Consider the following 12,368-nt stretch of genomic DNA (forward strand, 5'->3'; position numbering starts at 1 on the left):
TTTTTTTGTTGCGCATTTTCAGCTAGATTTTTTTTAAATGGACTTGACTACCAGAGTTACTTAGATTATTGTTTTTAATAGAGGAAAAGCAAAAAAATATATAGTCCAACATGATTTCATTGGTTGCTAATAGATTCTTTGATCGGACATAAATTGAATTACTCACCAAATTCAAATACATTCTGTTGCAACTTCCTGATTGTGTGAATGTGGAGATTCCTTTCCTAAGTATTTTCGTGCATTCTTTTGAACCTCAAAAGGCTAATACTCATTGCTTTCATTACTCTGCTCCTGTGGAAGAAGTTTAATTTCTGAGCAATCATAATTGGTTACAGTACTCAAATTGAGATAGGATTAAAATGTTAATCACCAATATCTTCTGACTTGCTTCTACTGTTTTGTGGGTGTTGCTGATTCTCTTCTGTTTTGGAAGAAGAGAATTAGCAGTGGATCTAACAAGAATGGAATCAGCTGATAGTGTTGGACCTAGAGCTCTTATTCTGGGGGAATGGATGAGCTTTATCTCCTGTGAATCTCCATCACTCAGATGCTTTCTTTAATAATCACAAAATCACAACAAAGAGTAAGAAAAAATTAGAATAAACAAAAACTGAGATACAAACTTGAACAAATGGGGTTCTTGTGAACTCTTGGTTGAAAGTGTAAGGTTTTCATTAAAAGCCGCTCAATCCCTGTCAAAAACAGACTGTGATTCAAGGGAGAAGGCAGTTTACTGCATATTCTGGAAGGCTCAAGGGAGCGTTGCCTGCCAAAAGGGCTTTGAACATTGCAAAGGCTGTTGTCATCCTCAGACATTAAAGACTGGAAAACTATTTAGCAAGGCGTTGAAGCGTATTCGAGAGAGAATTGGTATGATACATTTTTAATGATGTTGCGGCAGTAAAGATGTCTGTATTCGAATCGCCTTAACCGAGAATGGCCTCGGGAGTCTTAGAGAGTTGTCAACAGACTACAGAAAGCAGGAATGTGAACTGAGGGCTCGAGAATCAAAAGGTTGCTTGCTTTGTACGGTTAGCTTTTTTACCTCCCTGGAAGCACATTTTTAAAAAAATCTTAAAAAAAACAAAAATTAAATATGAACATCTAAAGTGCCATCTTGCCCCCTCTGAAGTAATTAATGGAACAGAACAGAACTGGAGCAGTACAACACAGGAACAGGCCCTTCAGCACACAACGTTTGTGCTAACCATGATGTCAATTGAAACCACATATCTGTCTGCACAGGGTAGATAACCTTCTTTCCTTAAATTTCACTAGGTCTTCTAAATGCTTAAACACTACTGACCTGTCTACTTCCACCACCTCCACTGTCAGAATATACTAGGTACCTCCCACTCTCTGTATAGGGGGGGAGAAACTTGCCTTGTAAATCTCCTTCAACCCCCACCCAACCATTCTCTTCTTAAAGCAATACAGTACTACTATTTGACATTTGCACCCTGGGAAAAGACTCTGAGACTCTACCCTTTTTATGCCTCTTGTAATTTTATGTATTTCCCCGCAATCTCTGCTTCACCAGATGAAACAATTCACGTTTGTCCAACCTTTCTTTATAGCTAATACTCTCCAATCTAGGCATCATCCTAATGAACCTCCTCTGCACCCATTCAAATACTCCACATCCTTTCTGTAATGTGGTGATTAGAACTGCATACAGTACTACAAATGTGGCCTAACCAAAGTTTTATACAGTTGCAATCTGGCTTTCTGACTTTTATACCCAAAGTTCTGAACAACAAAGGTAGTTATGACATTTGCCTTCTTTAAGTCTGAAGAGAGGATGCTGTCTAAGTTGCATGCCATCTTGGTCAATGTCTCCCATCCACTACATAATGTACTGGGTGGGCACAGGAGTACATTCAGCCAGAGACTCATTCCACCGAGATGTAGCACAGAGCGTCATAGAAAGTCATTCCTGCCTGTGGCCATCAAACTTTACAACTCCTCCCTTGGAGTGTCAGACATCCTGAGCCAATAGGCTGGTCCTGGACTTATTTCATAATTTACTGGCGTAATTTACATATTACTATTTAACTATTTATGGTTCTATTACTATTTATTATTTATCGGCAACTGTAATGAAAACTAATTTCCCGCGGGATCAATGAAGTATGACTATGACTATTTATCGTCCTGTCTACTTGCATTGCCACTTTTGGGGAGCAATGGACTTGAACTCAAGATAACTCTGTACATCAATCTCAAGATTATCAGTTAAAACCAGCAGGGGACCCACTCACTGGGATATTTCTTTTTGATTTCATCCTGCTTGCAAATAATTCTATTTAAACTTAAGTAACTGATCTCTGTGGTTCAAGATCAAGCGTATTATTCAAATGCCAGCTTGACGGGAGGAGAAGATGGCGGTGCGATGCAGCGCGCGGCCTCTCCGGTGATGACATCTGTTATCTGTCAAGTAGGATACCGTGCACAATTCTGATTTGATGGAGGCAGACGTGAGAGCACAGAGGAACATCTGGTGAAACTTCTGAAATGCCTGCTTTGCTGCCACTGCTACTGTGTGATCCAAAATCTCCAGAGGGCAAGGCCCCGAATCCTCGGCTTTGCCTGTTGCTTGGCGCTCGGTGTCAGAGGGCTGGTTGGACGCTCAAAGTTTTCGGACGGACTCAGAGTCAGACTGTGGTCGGGTGCTTTCAGGATGCTGCATCGACAAGTTTGTGGCGCTGAAGGTTCATGGCAGGGAGAGTTTTCTTCCTTCTACTGTCTGCGTGAGATGATGGGCTATCGGGACTTGGAGACTTTTTTTTAACCATGCCCATGGTCTGCTCGTATCAAATTACGGTATTGCTTTGCACTGTTGTAACTATATGTTATAATTATGTGGTTTTTGTCAGTTTTAATCTTGGTTTGTCTTGTGTTTCTGTGATATCATACTGGAGGAACATTGTATCATTTTTTAATGCATGCATTTCTAAATGACAATATATGTGGACTGAGTGTCCTCATAATCTAATATAATCTAAATACTAATGAAACGGCAATAATTGTAATTCTACTATGATGCAAGACAACCTGATTTCTCTCAGATCCATCTTAGTTTCAAAGATCAAATCAATGCAGGCGCTGTAAATCTAAATTAGAAAACAGAAAATAATGTAAAGATTTGAAGTTCAGCAGCATCTGTGGAAGGGAAGCCTACATTAAACAGACCCGGGCTATCAAGTCTCTTCTTATAAGCTTTCCATTTCCAGTAACATCCTCGTAAAACTTTTGAATTCAGTTATTCCACTAAACCGGCTTATTGTGTTTTCTGGTTCTGAAGTAGGGTCATCCACCTGTGAAATTAGCTTAATTTTCCTCAGTTCTCAGATGCTGCCTGATCTACAGGACATTTCCAGCTTCCTCTGTCATTTCAAATTTCCAGAAACTTCTGTTTTCTGCATCTCACAGTTCTAAGATGTTATATTTTCTTGTTTTCTCTTTTGCTTTCCTCTTGTCCGTCAATTAATCATATGGTACCAGAATTCATTTGAATAACCTTGTTCTCCTCCTATCATAGACATTTCCTTCACTCTCTTTAACTTAAAGCAAGAGTCCTGAGGACTTGCATTTGATCTAAAATTTTAGCTCACTTTCTTTCTGTACAGGTGTTCATGATCTGAATATTTGTATAATTTTTCTGCCATCCTCTAGGTGTTGGACTACCGATAGTCGTTTTGACTATCTTTCTAACAGTTCTTAAAATTATTGACTTACCTCTCCCACTAATATCCATATATCAAGCACAACTTAAGCTCAGGGGGAAATCTAGACTCATTAGAACCCTTGGGACTCAGTTTTGTCCTGCCATATAAACCTTACAAAGGGGAATCACTTTATCAATCACCTTTGCTCTGTCCAGTGCAAAAGGCAGGATCTCCTGGTGGCTACACTTTTCAATATGATTTCTGACATGTTTGTCCATGGCCTCCTCTACTGGCACAATGAAGCCAAACTTAAATTGTAGGAGCAACACCTCATATTCTGTCTGGGTGGCCTCCAACCTGATGGAATGAACATCCCTGCTTCCCTCATCTCTCTTTCCATTCTGCTTTCTGATCTGTGCTTTCACCCCTTCTCTACTCCTCACCTACCTGTCACCTTCCTCTGGTTCCTCTCATTCCCTTTCTGCTATGGTCCACTGTCCTCTCTTATTAGATTCTTTCTTCCTCAGCCCTTTACCTCTTCCACATCCCCTCTCTGCTTCTTACCTCATCCCCCTCCCTCACCTGCCAGTTTGTACTCATTCTCCTCCCCCACACTTCCATATTCTGGCTTCTTATAGCACTTCCCAGTCCTGATGAAGGACCTCAGCTCAAAACATTGCTGTTAATTCCCCTCCATAGATGTTACCTGACTTGCTGATATCCTCCAGCATTTTCTGTGTGTTGCTCAGGAAGTAATGAAATGGGCTTCCTCGTGGTCATTACTCTAGGCTTGATTAAATGTTTTTTTTCTGTAAGTAACAAAGGCTGAGGAGAAATTGTATGACTCTTCCTTCAGTTTTCATGCTCTTGATGATCCAGCAAACCTGTAACATTTGCATGCTATCCCATCTTAGAGGAAAGCTGAGCACAAAACTGTAAATGGTTTGATTAGGAAATGCAATACAACAGATCTTACAACTACTCTTTTGAATAGGTGCCTGGAACCAGCTAGGTCCTCGTCTGAATTTGCAGTTTGAAATCTGATAGCTTTGCTGAGCCTGGAGTTCAACATTAACTGGGACCAGGAAAGGCAAAGTGCCAAAACACTAGAAAATTCAAACACAATTTAGGACCAGAAAAGTTTACTGATGAAAAATTCTTCTGAATTATAATGAGTACTGGATACTTAGCCGAGGAAGGGAAGCTGAGGAGGTTCTATTTAGTGCTCAACACTCTTCACGTCCATCAGAATCCTACTGTCAGTGGTAATTATCTTTCAGTAGGGTGTTCTGGTTTAGACTGGGTCAGTGGATGCAGCAAAAAGTGTAGAAGAAATGTGGGAGCAAGGTTGGTGGATGGGAATTAACTTTTTTTCCTCTGCTGTGGGTACAAGCTGAGGACTGGGTGGGAGGATGTCTCAATAAAGGAGCATTATATACGCTGAATTTGCTTTTGCAGTTTTTATTTGGTGCCTAGGCACACGGCACTGAAGCAAGGTTTGAATACCGTACTCACTGTAGATGTATAAATAACTTGGCTTTCGTTAATACATTTCCCTCTAAATCGTTCGTCATCTTGTCTCCATGAACCGCCTTCCCAACAACTCTGAGAGAGTCCATTCATGAGAAGGATCGTAGTGATTCAAGAAGGTGGCTCACCATTGCTTTCTCAAGGGCAAATAATGACTGGAAATAAATGCTGAGCACAAAGTAAGAAAAAGGTAGGAATTTGTTATCATATTCCTGTATACATGCAGTGTCTTGAGTTTAAGCAGGGACCATCCATTTGATTGTAAATGCACGAACTGCTGGGCATTTTGGTGTTAGAACAAACAGTAAAAGAGTGTCTAAAATTTTTTTGACATTTAATACTAATTAAAAAGAGGATAAATTATAAAGGGTGAGATTTTCATTAACTTAAATAGCCTTGGGCTTTTATTGAAAAAGATCACAGCAGCATAAGTGTAAGCAATGATCTGTAAAAATGACTCTTCAGAATTATGCACCCTCTACCATGGAACTCCTCCATCCTCGTCTGTTTTATTTGCTCATCATTTAATTTCTGTTTTCTCTTCTCAGCCGCTGTTGCATCCACCATAAAATTAAGATCTGCTGCTCGCTAGCAATGGCAAGGATGAGCTGGTATACAACTACTGCAACGCTCATCAAAGCCGGAAGAAAAACAGACCAGAGAGCTATTGCTTCTCTGTGAGCACAGCAGGCATTTTTGCAAGGTGCCTGCAAAGTCATTAGTTTGACTACAGCCCAGATGTACCAGAGAGAATTGTATTTGCAGAGTTAATTAATGGCAAAATGAAATGTTGTAGAAACACAGTGCCAGCTGTCAGGTTTAAGACCTGGCCTTGCTGGTAGAATCCACTACTAATTCTAATACTCCATAACATTCCCTTGATGAATCCACTGCCATAAACTTCACTTGGGACCTTGATGTGTTACTGGGCCAGATATTTTTGCAACCCTTTAAATTTTACAAATAAAATATTGAAAGGTTACATTGATTGGCCATCCTTCACTGCCTGGGCGAATGCCAAATGTGGCAGGTTATTTCATCAATGATTACGGTAACCAGTAAAAGAAACAAATTCTTTTCTTGAGGCTTACTCCAAGTCCAGGACAATTGTAGCTGTGCATAATATTGTCAGAATTTGTCATTTGCCAGTATCAATCTCAGTTCCTATTTCAGTTTGGGTTATCTACTCAAGACTATTGAAAAGTAATCTACTCAAGACCATTGAAAATATTACATGAAAGACATCTGTTGAGAAAGCTCCACCATTATCCCAAGCAGTGTTGTAAGAGTGGAGTACCGCACTGTTCCATGATGCATGTGCATAATAGCTTGGGCAGTGATTTCCCCTGAATTATTCCAAAGTGTCTCCATGTCTCGAATTCTTATAGAGAGTAGGAAATAGTAATGACCATCTGAGAAATAATATGCAGGAGGAACTCAAAGGGTGGAGACGCACCTGAGGAGGGAAGGAGTTGCCCATGTATGACTTCTAAGAATGGAGAGAATAAAGAGGTGAAAGTGAGTGGTTAGAAAGAAGTCAAGATGACTGGGGGACTGAGGACGTGTGTAAGATGACATACAAGCTATACCGAGAAAGGTAGCGGGGTGGGAGTTGGGAGACAGTGCCATAAGAATGACGGAGGCAGACGAAGAAGTCCTCCAATTAAAAAGTGTTATGATCCGAGGTCCTCCAATTCAAAGGACTTTGAATGTACGTGTTTCTTCTAATTCAGAAACAGACTCTTTTGACGACCAAGCCCACACTGAACATGCTGAACCTATTTGCACCAATCCTATCCTGATCCCATTTTAGGAGAATGAGCAAAGAAGTGGCATATAGAATGCAGTGTAGGGAAGCGTATGGCTATGCACTTTGGTAGAAGGAATAAAGCTGTAGACTATTTTCTAAATGCGAAACAAATTCGGAAATCAGAGCTGCACAGGGATATAGGATTCCCTAATGATGAGCTTGCAGATTGAGGCAGTAGTAAGGAAGGCAAAAAGAGTAGAATATAAAAGCAAGATGCATCTTAGTACTGAAGTTTTGTAAGGCATTACTCTGACCATATTTGGAGTTTTGTGAGCAATTTTGGGTTAGTTATATAAGAATGGATGGGCTGGCATTGGAGAGGGGCTGTAGAAGGTTACATGAATGATGCTAGGAATGAAAGAATTAATGTATAAGAAACGTTTGATGGCTCTGAGCCTGTACTCATAAGAGCTTAGAAGAATGAGGGGAGATCTTATTGAAACCTACTGAATATTGAAAGGCCTAGAAATGAGTAGATGTTTCCAATAGAGAGAGAGAGTCTAGGACCAGAGGGCACAGCCTCAGAATAGAAGGATGATGAGAAATGTATTTAGCCAGAAGGTGGGGAAACTGTGGAATTTATTGCCACAGGTGGCTCTGGAGGCCAAGACATTAAGTGCATTTAAAATGGTGGTTGATAGGTTCTTGATTAGTACGGTTACTAGGAGAATGAGATTGACAGGGAAAATAAATCAGCCATGATGGAATGACAGGTCAGACATGATGGGCCAAATGGCCTAATTCTGCTCCGATGTCTTGTAGTCTTATGGAAAAATTACACCAAAAAGAGGGAATATGCAAACTCCACACTGACAGCACAAGGAGCATTGTGCCTCTGTGTCTCCTACAAGATTGTTTAAGGAACCATCACTTTAAACCATGAATCTTTTGAAAGTTCTGTCTGGTGTAGCAGACTGCAGCAGCCAATGTATTGTTTATTCATAATGGAGCATCTTCAGAAGAATACTATAACAACTGACCAGGTGATCTCCTACTGTCATAAATGTTTTCCTATGAATTCAAGTTCCTATAAGGAAATTAAATATCCAAAAGCTAAGCAGCAATATGATAGTTTCAGGAGAGGATAATATTTAAGCACATTTCTTTGTTTCCGAGAACTACAAAGATCAGCCTACTCCCCTCCCCTCCCAGCTCCAAATTACAATCTGTGGTTCATTTGCAGGCTTTCTAAATGGGGGTAATTATTTTCATTTGATTCCTACTTAAAGTGGTTTGTACAAGAGCAAGGTGAGGCCATTAGATGTGGCAGGCTTAATTGTTTGAAATAGATTGACCCCGGCAATTGCTCTCCTCACCAGTTCTCTCAAGGAGCCACCTTTAATTGCTTCATGAACTCACATAACCAATGTACTTCCATGGTAACAGCTAACATTCAATGACAGTTTGTGTGTAGATATTCTAGCTGTTTTATATGTTGTTACTGACTTCGTGAAACATTCACTCTCGAGCTGAAGAAGGTGATAAGAGATTGCCTGTTCAATACTCAGGAGCACCAATTTGATCTTCCATTCTAAGTGTCCAATTTATTCTAGCCCCTCTATGCCAAAGTTGAATGTGCTGCCCTCTCATTTTTAGTACATCCCTTCCGCAACACATGCATGGTTCGTATTCATTCTAAGTTAAATTGAAACTCTGGTGTGCTTTAAAATTTGCCTTACGAAGCAAACACAATTGATTTTTTGAACTCAAAATCCTGGCACCTGGAATCCTTGGATGTTCGTTTCTCTCCTTCCAAAAGCAGTCAGGTCTTTGCTCATTCTATTTGGGTTCTGACTAATTCCCTGTGGAGGAAAGCAATGGTTTATATTATTTTGATATTGAACCCAGGTCTTTCACTGTTTTGCAGTAACTGATAGTTCTGCAGATTTATCACAGATTAACAAACATTTCCAACATTCCATTTAGCACATCTTTGCTCCGACTCCAATTACTACCCATCATTCATATTGAACGCCCCCTTGTACAAAGCAAGCAAATTGCCTAAAGTATTGACTTCCCATTGAGTTTCCATGTTGCCTTTCATAACACACACTGCCACTATGCTGGCATGACTTGTGTTGCTGACTTTTGGTCTATGTGGTGCTTGCATGTTCTCCCTGTAGTTTCACCTTGAGTGCTCCAGGTTCCTCCTACATCCCAAAGATTTGATAGTTATTAGATTGATTGGACACTATAAATTACTCCTAATGTACATGTCTGGAAAGAGAAGCTGGGAGACATTAATGGGCATGTGTGAGGGTACAGGGAAATAAGTGGAGAAATGGGAATTTGAGACTTGATGGACTGACTGAGCTTTTATTTTATAAGAAAATACAAAAACATGGGTGGTAAAACTAATTAGTTTCTTTGCAGTTTGTTTATTTTCTATTCATTAACTTACTATATCTAACAAGTGTTTAACTGTTTAAAACCCTTAGTATAGTCTTGACAAAACCTTATCAAAGAAAAAAAATGCACTATCAGTCTCATTTTCCCACCCTATCATGCCATTTATCAAGTGAATCCCACAAGCCATAGTGAAGACTGTGACCAACCTTCAATCATCCTTGCTAATTCTTCAAAAAAAAAAGGTTGCTCATTCAGTTGCGCTCTTTGAATGATTATAAAGGCATCACTGATAGATGATGTTAAAATGGGGCTATTTCATGACAAGATCTTTTAAATGAAAGTGACATGGGGCATTTATTGAACCAGTATGAAATGAAACAAACTTACCAAAATATATAAATGCATTAGTTATATCTTCTTGCATCTGAATAAATAGCTATATTGTGCTGCTATAATTCTATCAGATATTTGTAAGTTTAATGCTTTGATCCTCAGAAAGTGGCTCGCCTGCCAAAATACTGGATTCACCAGAATTCAACAATCAGGAAACACCCTGATTCATTGCTGTGAAAAGTGTAAAGCTAATCGTAAGCTATCTTTATAATGTTCTGTAATAGATACAGCAAGGCAGTGATCCCTCACCATCATGAATGCAAAAAGATATGTCTCCACTGTCTTCTATGGCTTTTTATTCCTATGTGATTTGACTCATGTTTCATATAGGGATGAAAGCCATGAAATACACTGTGAGCAAGCCAACAGACGAAGCAGCAACTTCCTGCGTGGAGTGTCACTTAGGAGATACTTGATGATGTTCTGCCAGAGAAAGAAGCGTGCTGCTAATGTGAACTGTGGAGTTGTGGATGTTGACAACTCAGCAGCTTGTGCCTAACATCCCAGCACTGTGATGATGACAAAGCAGCTGATATCATTTCAGCCTCAAACTTGTATCCAGACATCTCACACTATACAATTTTTTTTGTCATAATCAATGATCCCAGTCAGCTAACAAACCAGGGAGATCTCTGGTTTTTGTTCTGCACTAAGGGGAGAAAAATCCAATGAGGATTTGTGCTCCTACTCCCCAGGAAGATCTAAATTTATGCTGCTGAGCAGCTGAGATAAAGTAACATGGTATAATTCTGACAGTCTATGTTCATGTGAACAACTGCTGTCAGGAGGGCAGGGAAAGGAGGTGAAAGGTGAAAAGAATAGAGGAGGCAAAAGAAGTATTAAATAAGGATTGTGACTCATTCCTCTGAAGCAAACTAATGACAGCAATATGTGCAAGCTGCCGGCCATTTTCTTGATCCAGAAATTTTAGTCTGTTACCATTTTGCTACATTCGGTTGATGTTAGTACAAAAAAAGTGTTCTGAAGTTCCAACATTTTTGCACCAAGAATTCTTGCAAGAAAGCAAGAAGTTTCATGTTGCCAGTAGCATAAAGTAGGAAGATAATGGGGAAAAGGAGTTGTAGCCTATGTACTTTGACAGCAGAGGCCTTACAGGGTGACGTGGAGTTGTTGATTTCCTCAAGTCCTGTGATGCTGTATCATTATTCCTGCTAACAAAGGAGTCCATTCTAGGGGCATTTCGAATTACAGGTAGGTCCATAACCATGGCTTACTCTGAGCGTGGACAAGCTGCAGCAAGTACATCTGAAACAGGTTTTACAGTACTGTTCAGAGAAGACTTCCTGAAGCAAATGTAAACTCTGCAGACCAAATGTTAACACTGTTCCTGTGGACAATGGACAGACCAGGAGTACATAGGTTTTCCAGGGGGAAGATTCCCAAAAAATTATCTGACTTTGCTTATGCAAATACTTTGCATTTCAAAATGTAAATAATATGAAGATTCTATTTTTATTATGTATAAAGTGGGCACTGTGAGATTAATTCAGTTTCTGCAAACACACTGAAACATATTTTAAAACAACTTGAGTGCATAAATATGTGTTCTCTTCCCAATATAGGTCTCAAGTCAACCAGTCCAAGCACTTCTGAAAATTCCTTTGGTGATTGTTGTTCTCTGTATAGAACTAAATATTTTGGAAATTGAAGATAATAAGTTGATAATGGCTCATCTGTCCAGATAGTAATAAGGGAAATAGAACTGATTTCACGTTGGTCGGGGTACAAGACTGCCATTTGCTATAGACAGGGTGAAGCCATGGTTTGGTTAAATAGCTGGGCACAGCTAACAAAGCTGACACTCCAATGTTATAATGATGATGTACCGCACTCTCTGAGTTAATCTTTTGGATGAGGCATTGAGTCTGAGACCAGTCTTCTCTGTTGAATGGGAGTTTTAAGTTTTCAAGACATGATTTTGAAAAGTAGGGGATTTATCACCAGTGTTCTGATCATTAAGAATCCTGTACGCAACATTTCATGGATTTAATTTTCATAATGACTATATGATTTTCAGAAATCAATGGAATCGATTGCCTAAAAGTTGAGCTTTACTGTTTAGTGCATTAACCATGCATAGTGCTAATGGCCAATCAGATCTCTTGAAAACATTTGTGAAATTATGCAAAAATCAATGATATGCATACAGATTAATTCAAAAGGTAGAGCATGTGTGGTTTAGGTCATAAGCTGCCTGTCACAATCACAGCTGCTACACATTTGTCCTGCTCATCACTTGGACACAGGTCACCAATTAAGGAACTCTCTTCCTGTGGCCATCACAGCTGAAATGAAGGTGAGGGGTTAATAGGTGGGGGAGTTGGGGTTTAGAGGAAATGCAGGGGCACACTGCATGGAACTCTACACGCTTCCTTGGCCTGAGCCATTCCCATGCCATGAATAGTCTCCAGGCTGATGAGCACACTGATTAAAGGGCCAATTAGTGCCAGGTAGTTTGAGCAAAGAGACTTGGATCAGTGGTTCGGTTGGGGGCTTGGGGGAGCACCAACGAATGTTACACAATGCTAACCATTGGACAATGCCATTGCTAGATGCAGTGTCCAGAGCACTGATGTGAAAGTCCAGGTTCTTAGAAT

At 39.9% G+C, this 12,368-nt stretch overlaps 1 long non-coding RNA gene across 1 annotated transcript in view; it reads left to right on the forward strand.

Annotated features, from left to right (window-relative positions):
* Positions 1 to 9,798, forward strand: part of LOC134357073 (uncharacterized) — a 77,603-nt gene extending 67,805 nt beyond the window's left edge. The window contains exons 5-6 of the long non-coding RNA XR_010020490.1: positions 5,127 to 5,388; positions 5,747 to 9,798. This is a non-coding gene — a long non-coding RNA (uncharacterized LOC134357073). The remainder of the gene's footprint in view (positions 1 to 5,126; positions 5,389 to 5,746) is intronic.
* Positions 9,799 to 12,368: the final 2,570 nt, after the last annotated feature.

This window comes from Mobula hypostoma, chromosome 15, assembly GCF_963921235.1.
Source record: "Mobula hypostoma chromosome 15, sMobHyp1.1, whole genome shotgun sequence".
NCBI lineage: Eukaryota > Metazoa > Chordata > Chondrichthyes > Myliobatiformes > Myliobatidae > Mobula > Mobula hypostoma.